Source organism: Lepisosteus platostomus, chromosome 25 (assembly GCF_059453375.1).
Source record: "Lepisosteus platostomus isolate fLepPlt1 chromosome 25, fLepPlt1.hap1, whole genome shotgun sequence".
Taxonomy (NCBI): Eukaryota; Metazoa; Chordata; class Actinopteri; order Semionotiformes; family Lepisosteidae; genus Lepisosteus; species Lepisosteus platostomus.
This window is the reverse complement of record NC_142635.1, coordinates 1,558,151-1,572,468: the sequence shown is the minus strand read 5'-3', so window position 1 is coordinate 1,572,468 and position 14,318 is coordinate 1,558,151. Positions and strand designations below refer to the sequence as shown.

The window sequence follows — 14,318 nt, the reverse complement described above, 5'->3', positions numbered from 1 at the left end:
CGCATCTCACGGAGGAAAAATTGGAGAACCTCTAGGACACTTCAAGAAAAGAAAAATCGACAGTCTGGCAATATTTCACTTACTTTCAGTTTCGTGGAACTGACTATTGCAGACAGATGCGCGCTGTAGTTTTGCGCTACACAAGTGTCTAACGGGTTGACAAACTGGGGCAGACGAAAGCGCGGTTCAGATCAAGTATTTCTCTTAAAGGTGCGTTTAATACAAAGTGAGTTTGAAGGGGTACAGTCTCGATTGTCAGAAAGGTTTTAACCCACGATCTCTGAGCGAGCTGTGTTTAAAAACCTTGCCGACGCGCCGGCCGGGTCGCACAAGCTCGAGGGTCTGGAGAAGGGGGAGGTGGACCGTCGCAGCTCGATGACGCAGCCAGACCCCGGACCATGCTGGGTATCTGCCTCTGTCTAAAAAAAAAAATCTGCCTCTGTCTAAATGTTGTTAAAAGAAAAACGTTTTTTTTTTGTTTTGTAAAAAACTGTGTGCTGAGTTTTATTTTTTACAGGAAACGCATGCAGGTTGAAACTAAAGTTTATAAATAATTGAGAAATATTAAAGCAAGGAAAATATGATACGTGTAAAATATACAATTTGATCACATACTTACTTAATTACCTCTGGTAGTTAAATGCTTTTTTTCTGCTGCGTTTTTTTTCTCTTGTACATGACTCTGATCCTCTTGTTGTTGTATTTGTATCTGTAAATTCTATATGTTTAATAAAAATTAAAAAAATAAATCTGCCTCACATGTGCCGTTACTTCTGTTTCCTGGGTGGTGTGTGCGGTGTGAATGTCTGTAGATGCCAGTGAAGCGGTGTAACTGGCCGAGCAAGAAGAAGGATACTTCTGACGTGAATCCGTCTGACACTTTCTCCTTCGCTGCTGTTGTTTTTCTCGCCAGGTGCTCTCCTCCTCCTCCTGCCGTCTGTCAGCACGGCACCGCCCGTGGGGCTCGGCTGCTCAAGGAAAACCGCTTCGCTCAAGCGCTGCTCGGGCTCCGTGACGCTGCCGCGCTACAGACAACACAAACCATGAAACCCCCTCATTCGTTAGTGCTGCGTTGGTGCCGGTTTGTGCCGTTGAAAGTAGCGTTTGTGCTGGTTTCGTTCCCGAGATATAGAGCCTTGTTTTTCCGTCGATCACGTGACCATGCACGGCGACTTTGACCTCCAGTGACCCCGTCTGCCGAGTTCAAGCTTACAGAGTAACAGAGCGTTACAGTTTAGCTCGTACCCTTAGCATTTTAAAGACAATCAATATCCATAAACATATGAGCCTCCTTAGATGTGAATAATACTAAGACATGACGCATGCCAACCAGATAACCATCTGTGACAAATCTGTGGTTGTAAAGTACGTGATATATGGGCTTCATGTCGCGACATGGGGGCGGGGCGTTTTGTCTGGGTATGTCATATTGCGATATATGGACTTGATGTCGCGACAGTGGCTCCATGACTGTGATGTGCCAGTCGCAATAGGTATAGCGATGTGATCGTGATGCGCGCACTCCTATCGTGACATGCTATCGGAGTCGTGAACGCGCTGTGGATGCCATGACATTCTTTGTCTGCTCTTCAGTTTTGACCTCAGTGCGACTTCTCTTAGATTGATCAGTAGCTGGAAACCAATGGATGTGTTACTGTGTATCAAGCGTGCTCATACAGCACACACGGTTAACCGGGGCTACAGTGTTTGGACCAAGAAGAACATCCGTCACCTGTGTGTCTACATGCTCTCGGAACTTCCGCTGTGGCGCTTTACCCAATCAGAGTATCGATTCTCTTCACCCAATCGCGGCCCGAGCTGTTCGGGGGTTTTCAGAGAGCTGTTCAAGCCAGCAGCGCCAGGTGGATCGGCTTGTTTACTGTCAATGAGAATCTAGTTTTAAAATGCTTCACTTATTTGCAAACTAACTACATCGGATTTTTTTATTCTAACGTCTTTATTGATTCACAATGTCCCGTACTCTTCGAAATAAATACATTTTTATGTGCAGGATAACTGTCTCCGGTGCTTTCTGTAATGCATACACGGTATTTGAACACTTTCAATCGTATATTTAAGGTAGGGGAAATACCTTCTGCTGTGCACTTACAAAAAATAATAGAAATATAAAGTCTATGAACATTATATTATTGTGTTCGTGCTTTCGATTTTGTTTTGACGATAATTCGTTTTAATTCATTAATTCAAAAGTTCCGTTTAAGACATATTTTGTATTTTAGTTTTTTTTTGTAATTTAATAATAAAGGCAAAATGCAGGATGAACAATTAAACCAGAGATCAGATGATACACTACCTAGGTCTACACTACCTAGACCACTACCAAAACATTGTCCGCTACAAGACTTTTTTAAAGAACTTTGAAACAGGGCATCAAGGTATTTTTCACGATGTGCGTCTGTTAAGGTATAGTTTTTTTTTAATCTCTAGCCAGACACTCTGCTTACTTGTCAGGTCAAGGTAACAACTTTTTAAAGCACCATGTGTGTTTAAAGTATTCTGCCTACTCTACATGATGCAGTGGAAAGATTACAAATGAAGAAGATCCCGAACACTGTCGGTGCTGTATAAAAGCCGCTCTCAAGAAAAGGTAGGCCATTCTAGTTTCTAGTTCGCAAGCAAATGTTGTGTGAAGATAAATGATGGAAATTGTTGATGATTTCCTCTCTGAAAATGTCACAATAATAAAATATCAAACATTGCATAATCGAAAGCGGATACACCACACTGAAGCTTGATTTTCGGTTGGTTTTGCTCCTGGAAACGATGTATCAAACGATCATGACCCTTTAGGCGTGTACCTGCGTGGAGGCTCCGGTACCAAGACAGGAAAGGAATCGCCGGAGACAGAAACACGCGACAGCCAAGTCAGTGTGAGCCGGGGCTGGAGGCAGAGCTCCCACACGGCGTGGGCTTGCGTGGGTGTGGGGTTTTCACAGAGCAGCAGCTGGGGCAGGAGTGTGTGCTCAGTGCAGGGGCAGGGGCAGGAGTGTGTGGTCAGTGCTGGGGCAGGAGTGTGTCCTCAGTGCAGGGGCAGGGGCAGGAGTGTGTGGTCAGTGCTGGGGCAGGGGCAGGAGTGTGTGGTCAGTGCTTGGGCAGGAGTGTGTGGTCAGTGCTGGGGCAGGGGCAGGAGTGTGTGGTCAGTGCTGGGGCAGGGGCAGGAGTGTGTGGTCAGTGCTGGGGCAGGAGTGTGTGGTCAGTGCAGGGGCATGGGCAGCAGTGTGTGGTCAGTGCTGGGGCAGGAGTGTGTGGTCAGTGCTGGGGCAGGGGCAGGAGTGTGTGGTCAGTGCTGGGGCAGGAGTGTGTGGTCAGTGCAGGGGCAGGGGCAGCAGTGTGTGGTCAGTGCAGGGGCAGGAGTGTGTGGTCAGTGCTGGGGCAGGAGTGTGTGGTCAGTCCTGGGGCAGGAGTGTGTGGTCAGTGCTGGGGCAGGGGCAGCAGTGTGTGGTCAGTGCTGGGGCAGGGGCAGGAGTGTGTGGTCAGTCCAGGGGCAGGAGTGTGTGGTCAGTGCAGGGGCAGGAGTGTGTGGTCAGTGCTGGGGCAGGGGCAGGAGTGTGTGGTCAGTGCAGGGGCAGGGGCAGGAGTGTGTGGTCAGTGCTGGGGCAGGAGTGACCACACACTGCTGCCCCTGCCCCAGCACTGACCACACACTCCTGCCCCAGCACTGACCACACACTCCTGCCCCTGCCCCAGCACTGACCACACACTGGGAGGGGCAGGAGTGTGTGGTCAGTCCAGGGGCAGGAGTGTGTGGTCAGTGCAGGGGTAGGAGTGTGCTGGGGCAGGGGCAGGAGTGGGCAGGAGTGTGTGGTCAGTGCTGGGGCAGGGGCAGCAGTGTGTGGTCAGTGCTGGGGCAGGAGTGTCTGGTCAGTGCTGGGGCAGGGGCAGCAGTGTGTGGTCAGTGCTGGGGCAGCAGTGTGGTCAGTCCAGGGGCAGGAGTGTGTGGTCAGTGCTGGGGCAGGAGTGTGTGGTCAGTGCAGGGGCAGGGGCAGCAGTGTGTGGTCAGTGCTGGGGCAGGGGCAGGAGTGTGTGGTCAGTGCTGGGGCAGGAGTGTGTGGTCAGTGCTGGGGCAGGGGCAGCAGTGTGTGGTCAGTGCTGGGGCAGGGGCAGGAGTGTGTGGTCAGTGCTGGGGCAGCAGTGTGTGGTCAGTGCAGGGGCAGGGGCAGGAGTGTGTGGTCAGTGCTGGGGCAGGGGCAGCAGTGTGTGGTCAGTGCTGGGGCAGGAGTGTGTGGTCAGTGCTGGGGCAGGGGCAGCAGTGTGTGGTCAGTGCTGGGGCAGGAGTGTGTGGTCAGTGCTGGGGCAGGAGTGTGTGGTCAGTGCAGGGGCAGGGGCAGGAGTGTGTGGTCATTGCTGGGGCAGGAGTGTGTGGTCAGTGCAGGGGCAGGAGTGTGTGGTCAGTGCTGGGGCAGGGGCAGGAGTGTGTGGTCAGTGCTGGGGCAGGAGTGTGTGGTCAGTGCTGGGGCAGGGGCAGCAGTGTGTGGTCAGTGCTGGGGCAGGGGCAGGAGTGTGTGGTCAGTGCTGGGGCAGGAGTGTGTGGTCAGTGCTGGGGCAGCAGTGTGTGGTCAGTGCTGGGGCAGGGGCAGGAGTGTGTGGTCAGTGCTGGGGCAGCAGTGTGTGGTCAGTGCAGGGGCAGGGGCAGGAGTGTGTGGTCAGTGCAGGGGCAGGAGTGTGTGGTCAGTGCTGGGGCAGGGGCAGCAGTGTGTGGTCAGTGCTGGGGCAGGGGCAGGAGTGTGTGGTCAGTGCTTGGGCAGGAGTGTGTGGTCAGTGCTGGGGCAGGGGCAGGAGTGTGTGGTCAGTGCTGGGGCAGGAGTGTGTGGTCAGTGCTGGGGCAGGGGCAGGAGTGTGTGGTCAGTGCTGGGGCAGGAGTGTGTGGTCAGTGCTGGGGCAGCAGTGTGTGGTCAGTGCAGGGGCAGGAGTGTGTGGTCAGTCCAGGGGCAGGAGTGTGTGTTCAGTGCAGGGGCAGGGGCATGAGTGTGTGGTCAGTGCTGGGGCAGGGGCAGCAGTGTGTGGTCAGTGCTGGGGCAGGAGTGTGTGGTCAGTGCAGGGGCAGGAGTGTGTGGTCAGTGTTGGGGCAGGGGCAGGAGTGTGTGGTCAGTGCTGGGGCAGGGGCAGGAGTGTGTGGTCAGTGCTGGGGCAGGGGCAGCAGTGTGTGGTCAGTGCTGGGGCAGGGGCAGGAGTGTGTGGTCAGTGCTGGGGCAGGAGTGTGTGGTCAGTGCTGGGGCAGGAGTGTGTGGTCAGTGCAGGGGCAGGGGCAGGAGTGTGTGGTCAGTGCTGGGGCAGGAGTGTGTGGTCAGTGCAGGGGCAGGGGCAGGAGTGTGTGGTCAGTGCTGGGGCAGCAGTGTGTGGTCAGTGCTGGGGCAGGAGTGTGTGGTCAGTGCAGGGGCAGCAGTGTGGTCAGTCCAGAAGCAGGAGTATGTGGTCAGTGCTGGGGCAGGAGTGTGTGGTCAGTGCTGGGGCAGGGGCAGGAGTGTGTGGTCAGTGCTGGGGCAGGAGTGTGTGGTCAGTGCTGGGGCAGCAGTGTGTGGTCAGTGCTGGGGCAGGGGCAGGAGTGTGTGGTCTGTGCTGGGGCAGGGGCAGGAGTGTGTGGTCAGTGCAGGGGCAGGGGCAGGAGTGTGTGGTCAGTCCAGGGGCAGGAGTGTGTGGTCAGTGCTGGGGCAGGGGCAGGAGTGTGTGGTCAGTGCTGGGGCAGGAGTGTGTGGTCAGTCCAGGGGCAGGAGTGTGTGGTCAGTGCTGGGGCAGGGGCAGGAGTGTGTGGTCAGTGCAGGGGCAGGAGTGTGTGGTCAGTGCTGGGGCAGGAGTGTGTGGTCAGTGCAGGGGCAGGAGTGTGTGGTCAGTGCTGGGGCAGGGGCAGGAGTGTGTGGTCAGTCCTGGGGCAGCAGTGTGTGGTCAGTGCTGGGGCAGGAGTGTGTGGTCAGTGCTGGGGCAGGAGTGTGTGGTCAGTGCTGGGGCAGGGGCAGGGGTGTGTGGTCAGTGCAGGGGCAGGAGTGTGTGGTCAGTGCTGGGGCAGGGGCAGGAGTGTGTGGTCAGTGCTGGGGCAGGAGTGTGTGGTCAGTGCTGGGGCAGGGGCAGGAGTGTGTGGTCAGTGCTGGGGCAGGAGTGTGTGGTCAGTGCTGGGGCAGGGGCAGGAGTGTGTGGTCAGTGCTGGGGCAGGAGTGTGTGGTCAGTGCAGGGGCAGCAGTGTGTGGTCAGTGCTGGGGCAGCAGTGTGTGGTCAGTGCTGGGGCAGGGGCAGGAGTGTGTGGTCAGTGCTGGGGCAGGGGCAGCAGTGTGTGGTCAGTGCAGGGGCAGCAGTGTGTGGTCAGTGCTGGGGCAGGAGTGTGTGGTCAGTGCTGGGGCAGGAGTGTGTGGTCAGTGCTGGGGCAGGGGCAGGAGTGTGTGGTCAGTGCTGGGGCAGGAGTGTGTGGTCAGTGCTGGGGCAGGGGCAGGAGTGTGTGGTCAGTGCTGGGGCAGGAGTGTGTGGTCAGTGCTGGGGCAGGGGCAGCAGTGTGTGGTCAGTGCAGGGGCAGCAGTGTGTGGTCAGTGCTGGGGCAGGAGTGTGTGGTCAGTGCTGGGGCAGGGGCAGCAGTGTGTGGTCAGTGCTGGGGCAGGGGCAGGAGTGTGTGGTCAGTCCAGGGGCAGGAGTGTGTGGTCAGTGCTGGGGCAGCAGTGTGTGGTCAGTGCTGGGGCAGGAGTGTGTGGTCAGTGCAGGGGCAGGGGCAGGAGTGTGTGGTCAGTGCTGGGGCAGGAGTGTGTGGTCAGTGCAGGGGCAGGGGCAGGAGTGTGTGGTCAGTGCTGGGGCAGGAGTGTGTGGTCAGTGCAGGGGCAGGGGCAGGAGTGTGTGGTCAGTGCTGGGGCAGCAGTGTGTGGTCAGTGCAGGGGCAGGAGTGTGTGGTCAGTGCTGGGGCAGCAGTGTGTGGTCAGTGCTGGGGCAGGAGTGTGTGGTCATTGCTGGGGCAGGAGTGTGTGGTCAGTGCAGGGGCAGCAGTGTGTGGTCAGTGCTGGGGCAGGGGCAGGAGTGTGTGGTCAGTGCTGGGGCAGGGGCAGCAGTGTGTGGTCAGTGCAGGGGCAGCAGTGTGTGGTCAGTGCTGGGGCAGGAGTGTGTGGTCAGTGCTGGGGCAGGGGCAGCAGTGAGTGGTCAGTGCTGGGGCAGGGGCAGGAGTGTGTGGTCAGTGCTGGGGCAGGAGTGTGTGGTCAGTGCTGGGGCAGGGGCAGCAGTGTGTGGTCAGTGCTGGGGCAGGAGTGTGTGGTCAGTGCTGGGGCAGGGGCAGCAGTGTGTGGTCAGTGCTGGGGCAGGAGTGTGTGGTCAGTGCTGGGGCAGGGGCAGCAGTGTGTGGTCAGTGCTGGGGCAGGAGTGTGTGGTCAGTGCTGGGGCAGGGGCAGCAGTGTGTGGTCAGTGCTGGGGCAGCAGTGTGGTCAGTCCAGGGGCAGGAGTGTGTGGTCAGTGCTGGGGCAGGAGTGTGTGGTCAGTGCAGGGGCAGGGGCAGGAGTGTGTGGTCATTGCTGGGGCAGGAGTGTGTGGTCAGTGCTGGGGCAGGGGCAGGAGTGTGTGGTCAGTGCTGGGGCAGCAGTGTGTGGTCAGTGCAGGGGCAGGGGCAGGAGTGTGTGGTCATTGCTGGGGCAGGAGTGTGTGGTCAGTGCTGGGGCAGGGGCAGGAGTGTGTGGTCAGTGCTGGGGCAGGAGTGTGTGGTCAGTGCTGGGGCAGGAGTGTGTGGTCAGTGCTGGGGCAGGGGCAGCAGTGTGTGGTCAGTGCTGGGGCAGGGGCAGGAGTGTGTGGTCAGTGCAGGGGCAGCAGTGTGTGGTCAGTGCTGGGGCAGGGGCAGGAGTGTGTGGTCAGTGCTGGGGCAGGAGTGTGTGGTCAGTGCTGGGGCAGGGGCAGGAGTGTGTGGTCAGTGCTGGGGCAGGAGTGTGTGGTCAGTGCAGGGGCAGCAGTGTGTGGTCAGTGCTGGGGCAGCAGTGTGTGGTCAGTGCTGGGGCAGGGGCAGGAGTGTGTGGTCAGTGCTGGGGCAGGGGCAGGAGTGTGTGGTCAGTGCTGGGGCAGGAGTGTGTGGTCAGTGCTGGGGCAGGGGCAGCAGTGTGTGGTCAGTGCAGGGGCAGCAGTGTGTGGTCAGTGCTGGGGCAGGAGTGTGTGGTCAGTGCTGGGGCAGGGGCAGCAGTGTGTGGTCAGTGCTGGGGCAGGGGCAGGAGTGTGTGGTCAGTGCTGGGGCAGCAGTGTGTGGTCAGTGCTGGGGCAGGGGCAGGAGTGTGTGGTCAGTGCTGGGGCAGGAGTGTGTGGTCAGTGCTGGGGCAGGGGCAGGAGTGTGTGGTCAGTGCTGGGGCAGGAGTGTGTGGTCAGTGCAGGGGCAGGGGCAGGAGTGTGTGGTCAGTGCTGGGGCAGGAGTGTGTGGTCAGTGCTGGGGCAGCAGTGTGTGGTCAGTGCTGGGGCAGGAGTGTGTGGTCATTGCTGGGGCAGGAGTGTGTGGTCAGTCCAGGGGCAGGAGTGTGTGGTCAGTGCAGGGGCAGGGGCAGGAGTGTGTGGTCAGTGCAGGGGCAGCAGTGTGTGGTCAGTGCTGGGGCAGGGGCAGGAGTGTGTGGTCAGTGCTGGGGCAGGAGTGTGTGGTCAGTGCTGGGGCAGGGGCAGCAGTGTGTGGTCAGTGCTGGGGCAGGAGTGTGTGGTCAGTGCTGGGGCAGGGGCAGCAGTGTGTGGTCAGTGCAGGGGCAGCAGTGTGTGGTCAGTGTTGGGGCAGGAGTGTGTGGTCAGTGCTGGGGCAGGGGCAGCAGTGTGTGGTCAGTGCAGGGGCAGCAGTGTGTGGTCAGTGCAGGGGCAGCAGTGTGTGGTCAGTGCTGGGGCAGGGGCAGGAGTGTGTGGTCAGTGCTGGGGCAGGGGCAGGAGTGTGTGGTCAGTGCTGGGGCAGGAGTGTGTGGTCAGTGCTGGGGCAGGGGCAGGAGTGTGTGGTCAGTGCTGGGGCAGGGGCAGGAGTGTGTGGTCAGTGCTGGGGCAGGAGTGTGTGGTCAGTGCAGGGGCAGCAGTGTGTGGTCAGTGCAGGGGCAGCAGTGTGTGGTCAGTGCTGGGGCAGGAGTGTGTGGTCAGTGCTGGGGCAGGGGCAGCAGTGTGTGGTCAGTGCTGGGGCAGGAGTGTGTGGTCAGTGCAGGGGCAGGAGTGTGTGGTCAGTGCTGGGGCAGCAGTGTGTGGTCAGTGCAGGGGCAGGGGCAGGAGTGTGTGGTCAGTGCTGGGGCAGGAGTGTGTGGTCAGTGCAGGGGCAGGGGCAGGAGTGTGTGGTCAGTGCTGGGGCAGGAGTGTGTGGTCAGTGCTGGGGCAGCAGTGTGTGGTCAGTGCTGGGGCAGGAGTGTGTGGTCAGTGCAGGGGCAGCAGTGTGTGGTCAGTGCTGGGGCAGGGGCAGGAGTGTGTGGTCAGTGCTGGGGCAGGAGTGTGTGGTCAGTGCTGGGGCAGGAGTGTGTGGTCAGTGCTGGGGCAGGGGCAGCAGTGTGTGGTCAGTGCAGGGGCAGCAGTGTGTGGTCAGTGCAGGGGCAGCAGTGTGTGGTCAGTGCTGGGGCAGGGGCAGGAGTGTGTGGTCAGTGCTGGGGCAGGAGTGTGTGGTCAGTGCTGGGGCAGGGGCAGCAGTGTGTGGTCAGTGCTGGGGCAGGAGTGTGTGGTCAGTGCTGGGGCAGGGGCAGCAGTGTGTGGTCAGTGCTGGGGCAGGAGTGTGTGGTCAGTGCTGGGGCAGGGGCAGGAGTGTGTGGTCAGTGCAGGGGCAGGAGTGTGTGGTCAGTGCTGGGGCAGCAGTGTGTGGTCAGTGCTGGGGCAGGAGTGTGTGGTCAGTGCTGGGGCAGCAGTGTGTGGTCATTGCTGGGGCAGGAGTGTGTGGTCAGTGCTGGGGCAGGGGCAGGAGTGTGTGGTCAGTGCTGGGGCAGGGGCAGCAGTGTGTGGTCAGTGCTGGGGCAGGAGTGTGTGGTCAGTGCTGGGGCAGGGGCAGCAGTGTGTGGTCAGTGCTGGGGCAGGAGTGTGTGGTCAGTGCTGGGGCAGGGGCAGCAGTGTGTGGTCAGTGCAGGGGCAGGAGTGTGTGGTCAGTGCTGGGGCAGCAGTGTGGTCAGTCCAGGGGCAGGAGTGTGTGGTCAGTGCTGGGGCAGGAGTGTGTGGTCAGTGCAGGGGCAGGGGCAGGAGTGTGTGGTCATTGCTGGGGCAGGAGTGTGTGGTCAGTGCAGGGGCAGGAGTGTGTGGTCAGTGCTGGGGCAGGAGTGTGTGGTCAGTGCTGGGGCAGGGGCAGGAGTGTGTGGTCAGTGCAAGGGCAGCAGTGTGTGGTCAGTGCTGGGGCAGGAGTGTGTGGTCAGTGCTGGGGCAGGGGCAGCAGTGTGTGGTCAGTGCTGGGGCAGGAGTGTGTGGTCAGTGCTGGGGCAGGGGCAGCAGTGTGTGGTCAGTGCTGGGGCAGCAGTGTGTGGTCAGTGCTGGGGCAGGGGCAGGAGTGTGTGGTCAGTGCTGGGGCAGGAGTGTGTGGTCAGTGCTGGGGCAGCAGTGTGTGGTCAGTGCTGGGGCAGGGGCAGGAGTGTGTGGTCAGTGCAAGGGCAGCAGTGTGTGGTCAGTGCTGGGGCAGGAGTGTGTGGTCAGTGCTGGGGCAGGGGCAGCAGTGTGTGGTCAGTGCTGGGGCAGGAGTGTGTGGTCAGTGCTGGGGCAGGGGCAGCAGTGTGTGGTCAGTGCTGGGGCAGCAGTGTGGTCAGTCCAGGGGCAGGAGTGTGTGGTCAGTGCTGGGGCAGGAGTGTGTGGTCAGTGCAGGGGCAGGGGCAGGAGTGTGTGGTCAGTGCAGGGGCAGGAGTGTGTGGTCAGTGCAGGGGCAGGGGCAGGAGTGTGTGGTCAGTGCTGGGGCAGGGGCAGCAGTGTGTGGTCAGTGCTGGGGCAGGAGTGTGTGGTCAGTGCTGGGGCAGGGGCAGGAGTGTGTGGTCAGTGCTGGGGCAGGGGCAGCAGTGTGTGGTCAGTGCAGGGGCAGCAGTGTGTGGTCAGTGTTGGGGCAGGGGCAGGAGTGTGTGGTCAGTGTTGGGGCAGGGGCAGCAGTGTGTGGTCAGTGCAGGGGCAGGAGTGTGTGGTCAGTCCAGGGGCAGGAGTGTGTGTTCAGTGCAGGGGCAGGGGCAGGAGTGTGTGGTCAGTGCTGGGGCAGGGGCAGCAGTGTGTGGTCAGTGCTGGGGCAGGGGCAGGAGTGTGTGGTCAGTGCTGGGGCAGGGGCAGCAGTGTGTGGTCAGTGCAGGGGCAGCAGTGTGTGGTCAGTGTTGGGGCAGGGGCAGGAGTGTGTGGTCAGTGTTGGGGCAGGGGCAGGAGTGTGTGGTCAGTGCTGGGGCAGGAGTGTGTGGTCAGTGCTGGGGCAGGGGCAGGAGTGTGTGGTCAGTGCTGGGGCAGGAGTGTGTGGTCAGTGCTGGGGCAGCAGTGTGTGGTCAGTGCTGGGGCAGGGGCAGGAGTGTGTGGTCAGTGTTGGGGCAGGGGCAGGAGTGTGTGGTCAGTGCTGGGGCAGGAGTGTGTGGTCAGTGCTGGGGCAGGGGCAGGAGTGTGTGGTCAGTGCTGGGGCAGGGGCAGGAGTGTGTGGTCAGTGCAGGGGCAGGAGTGTGTGGTCAGTGTTGGGGCAGGGGCAGGAGTGTGTGGTCAGTGCTGGGGCAGGAGTGTGTGGTCAGTGCTGGGGCAGCAGTGTGTGGTCAGTGCAGGGGCAGGAGTGTGTGGTCAGTGTTGGGGCAGGGGCAGGAGTGTGTGGTCAGTGTTGGGGCAGGGGCAGGAGTGTGTGGTCAGTGCAGGGGCAGCAGTGTGTGGTCAGTGTTGGGGCAGGAGTGTGTGGTCAGTGCTGGGGCAGGGGCAGGAGTGTGTGGTCAGTGCTGGGGCAGCAGTGTGTGGTCAGTGCAGGGGCAGGAGTGTGTGGTCAGTCCAGGGGCAGGAGTGTGTGTTCAGTGCAGGGGCAGGGGCAGGAGTGTGTGGTCAGTGCTGGGGCAGGGGCAGCAGTGTGTGGTCAGTGCTGGGGCAGGGGCAGGAGTGTGTGGTCAGTGCTGGGGCAGGGGCAGCAGTGTGTGGTCAGTGCAGGGGCAGCAGTGTGTGGTCAGTGTTGGGGCAGGGGCAGGAGTGTGTGGTCAGTGTTGGGGCAGGGGCAGGAGTGTGTGGTCAGTGCTGGGGCAGGAGTGTGTGGTCAGTGCTGGGGCAGGGGCAGGAGTGTGTGGTCAGTGCTGGGGCAGGAGTGTGTGGTCAGTGCTGGGGCAGCAGTGTGTGGTCAGTGCTGGGGCAGGGGCAGGAGTGTGTGGTCAGTGTTGGGGCAGGGGCAGGAGTGTGTGGTCAGTGCTGGGGCAGGAGTGTGTGGTCAGTGCTGGGGCAGGGGCAGGAGTGTGTGGTCAGTGCTGGGGCAGGGGCAGGAGTGTGTGGTCAGTGCAGGGGCAGGAGTGTGTGGTCAGTGTTGGGGCAGGGGCAGGAGTGTGTGGTCAGTGCTGGGGCAGGAGTGTGTGGTCAGTGCTGGGGCAGCAGTGTGTGGTCAGTGCTGGGGCAGGGGCAGGAGTGTGTGGTCAGTGTTGGGGCAGGGGCAGGAGTGTGTGGTCAGTGCTGGGGCAGGAGTGTGTGGTCAGTGCTGGGGCAGGGGCAGGAGTGTGTGGTCAGTGCTGGGGCAGGAGTGTGTGGTCAGTGCTGGGGCAGGAGCGTGTGGTCAGTCCAGGGGCAGGAGTGTGTGGTCAGTGCTGGGGCAGGGGCAGGAGTGTGTGGTCAGTGCTGGGGCAGGAGTGTGTGGTCAGTGCTGGGGCAGGAGTGTGTGGTCAGTGCAGGGGCAGGAGTGTGTGGTCAGTGCAGGGGCAGGGGCAGGAGTGTGTGGTCAGTGCTGGGGCAGGAGTGTGTGGTCAGTGCAGGGGCAGGAGTGTGTGGTCAGTGCTGGGGCAGGGGCAGCAGTGTGTGGTCAGTGCTGGGGCAGGGGCAGGAGTGTGTGGTCAGTGCTGGGGCAGCAGTGTGTGGTCAGTGCTGGGGCAGGAGTGTGTGGTCAGTGCTGGGGCAGGGGCAGCAGTGTGTGGTCAGTGCTGGGGCAGGGGCAGGAGTGTGTGGTCAGTGCAGGGGCAGGAGTGTGTGGTCAGTGCTGGGGCAGGAGTGTGTGGTCAGTGCAGGGGCAGGGGCAGGAGTGTGTGGTCAGTGCAGGGGCAGGGGCAGGAGTGTGTGGTCAGTGCTGGGGCAGGAGTGTGTGGTCAGTGCTGGGGCAGGGGCAGCAGTGTGTGGTCAGTGCTGGGGCAGGAGTGTGTGGTCAGTGCAGGGGCAGCAGTGTGTGGTCAGTGCTGGGGCAGGAGTGTGTGGTCAGTGCTGGGGCAGCAGTGTGTGGTCAGTGCTGGGGCAGGGGCAGGAGTGTGTGGTCAGTGCTGGGGCAGCAGTGTGTGGTCAGTGCTGGGGCAGGAGTGTGTGGTCAGTGCTGGGGCAGGGGCAGGAGTGTGTGGTCAGTGCAGGGGCAGCAGTGTGTGGTCAGTGCAGGGGCAGGAGTGTGTGGTCAGTGCTGGGGCAGCAGTGTGTGGTCAGTGCTGGGGCAGGGGCAGGAGTGTGTGGTCAGTGCTGGGGCAGCAGTGTGTGGTCAGTGCAGGGGCAGGAGTGTGTGGTCAGTGCTGGGGCAGGAGTGTGTGGTCAGTGCTGGGGCAGGGGCAGGAGTGTGTGGTCAGTGCAGGGGCAGCAGTGTGTGGTCAGTGCTGGGGCAGGGGTAGGAGTGTGTGGTCAGTGCTGGGGCAGGAGTGTGTGGTCAGTGCTGGGGCAGGGGCAGGAGTGTGTGGTCAGTGCTGGGGCAGGAGTGTGTGGTCAGTGCTGGGGCAGCAGTGTGTGGTCAGTGCTGGGGCAGGAGTGTGTGGTCAGTGCTGGGGCAGGGGCAGGAGTGTGTGGTCAGTGCAGGGGCAGGAGTGTGTGGTCAGTGCTGGGGCAGGGGCAGCAGTGTGTGGTCAGTGCAGGGGCAGGAGTGTGTGGTCAGTGCTGGGGCAGCAGTGTGTGGTCAGTGCTGGGGCAGGGGCAGGAGTGTGTGGTCAGTGCTGGGGCAGGAGTGTGTGGTCAGTGCTGGGGCAGGAGTGTGTGGTCAGTGCTGGGGCAGGGGCAGGAGTGTGTGGTCAGTGCTGGGGCAGCAGTGTGTGGTAAGTGCTGGGGCAGGGGTAGGAGTGTGTGGTCAGTGCTGGGGCAGGAGTGTGTGGTCAGTGCTGGGGAGGGGCAGCAGTGTGTGACAGACAGCGACCCTGGAGACAGCGAGTGGGACAGCTGTCTGGGGGGGTAGCAGGGTGTTATTAATACAGCCCTGACAGCTGCTGCAGCCCGTCATGCGCTGACAGAGCAGCAGTGACCCCTCCGCTCCAGCCCGCCCGCACTCAGTCTCTCCCGTCCCACTCTGCGCC

General features: G+C 61.0%; 1 long non-coding RNA gene across 1 annotated transcript; it reads right to left on the bottom strand.

The window, feature by feature from the left end:
• Positions 1-196: 196 nt before the first annotated feature.
• Positions 197-1,303, bottom strand: LOC148640471 (uncharacterized). Its single transcript, XR_015930041.1, has 2 exons — positions 857-1,303; positions 197-419 (listed from the first exon to the last, which is right to left on the bottom strand). It is a non-coding gene; the product is annotated as an uncharacterized LOC148640471 (long non-coding RNA).
• Positions 1,304-14,318: the final 13,015 nt, after the last annotated feature.